Below are 1,946 nucleotides of genomic sequence, written 5' to 3' on the forward strand. Positions count from 1 at the left end.
AAAAAAAAAAAAAAAAATCTCTTATTTGTCCCAAGCATTCAGTATTGAGTGGGGCCCTTACTCACTTCAGTGATGACCTAAGACATTTCTCTCAGGCTCAGAATGTTTAGTCCGAACATCCTGTTTGCAGTCAAAGGCAGAGAGTAAGTTGAGAAACTTAAGATAACAAGGCTTTCAGTTTATAAATGTTCCAAAGAAGAAATCCAAGAAGATTTAATGAAAGCATTCAATTTGACACATTCTAGATAAATTATTTAAATTTTCCTGCAAATGCTTCAGCCTAAAATAAATGGCTTTGTTTGCAGGAATGGGTACCACACATTTGTCAAAACTCCTCATCCATGTGGAAGTGCTGTAGTCCTGGTAACCAGGGAGCTCAGCAGAGCCGAGAGTCCTGCAGGCTGGCAGGGTGTGCCAGAAACTCCATGATGGTGGGGCTCACATCCGCTAAATCACTCTCCTATCTTGGGGCCCAGGCACAGAGTGAGCACCGAGCAGGCACTCAGGGAAAGAGACCCACTTACTATATTTACAAGTGTAGAAATAGAGGAGCTAAGAAAAAAAAGAGAGAGACACATTTCAGCTTCATCTTTGATGCACACATGTGCCACACCACATGGTAGAAAAAAGGAGAAAGCAGAGTTGTTCTCTCAAAAAGGAAAATATTAACAAGATATTTGGAAAAATTAGTGCAATTTTGAAACTACTGGTGGTTTCTCTAGGCAGGAGTCAGCAGGAGTGAAAAAAAATCAGTTCAGCACACTAGGCAAAAATGTGATTGTCTGGGGGGGGGCAGGAGAAGCATTGTAGAACAGCTCATCAAATAGTTCCCAAGTTAAAGCAAAAAAAATTTTTCCAATTAGAGCAAAATGCAAACACACATATATGTGTGTGCACATCAAATACACGTTTACTGAACATTTCAGTCAACCATGGACCATGTGTACAATGGCAGCTCCATAAGATTTTACTGCAGCTGAAAAACTCTTATTGCCTAGTAATGTCATAGCAACCTTAGTTGTATAAGGATACTGTATACTGTTTCCACAATGACAGACAAGTTACCTAACCAGGCATATCTTAGAACATGTCCCCCTCATAAGCAATGCATGACTGTGTGTGTCTACATACACATACACATGTATATATATTATATATATATGTATATATACACATATATAGATAGATATAGATATAGATATAGATATACTTTATCAAATGGCTCCCAAATTATGCAAAATTTCCCAATTAAAGATATATATATGTGTGTATATATGTATATATGTATAGATAGATAGATAAATAGATAGATAATTTAACTAAACTCTTAAGATGGAGGGGTCTCTGAAACAAAAGGATTTATTGAGCTGTTTACAGATGCTAGCAAGAAAAGGACTTGATTCTGGAACAAGTGCCGCAGCAATCAGCAGCAGGGCTGGATAGTGGTTAGGAATATGTCTGCCTGACCTAAGAACCAGCAATGTTTCGATAATGAATATGTGGAGGAGGAAAGTATAAATTGTCTATATTGAGACTACTTTGGCTATAGATAAGAGGGTTGGGATAATGAGAAGAAAGGGACAGTTCTTAAGGAGATGTGTTTCTTTCTTAAAGACTGTTTGGGGTTAAGAGATCAGAAGGTCCATTGATAAGCCTGACCAGGGGAGCCTGGTGGTTGATGCCTGGAGATATAAGTCAAGGGTGCAAACTACATTTGGGAATATGAAACTATACTTTGGTGGTTTGCCCCATAGCTGTTAACTGATTAACTTCCCTTATGTCTTCTCTCTTCCCTTCTCCAGCCCTTGTGATTAAATTTAGGATATCTCAGAATTTTTCTTTTATCAACAGATAAACTTACAGAAATGAATATATAAATAAATATACATGTATAATATACATAAATACCTAAGCATACATCTATATACTTAACAGTTTCTGTGTTC

This window comes from Marmota marmota, unplaced genomic scaffold (genome assembly GCF_001458135.2).
Source record: "Marmota marmota marmota unplaced genomic scaffold, marMar, whole genome shotgun sequence".
NCBI classification, from domain to species: Eukaryota; Metazoa; Chordata; class Mammalia; order Rodentia; family Sciuridae; genus Marmota; species Marmota marmota.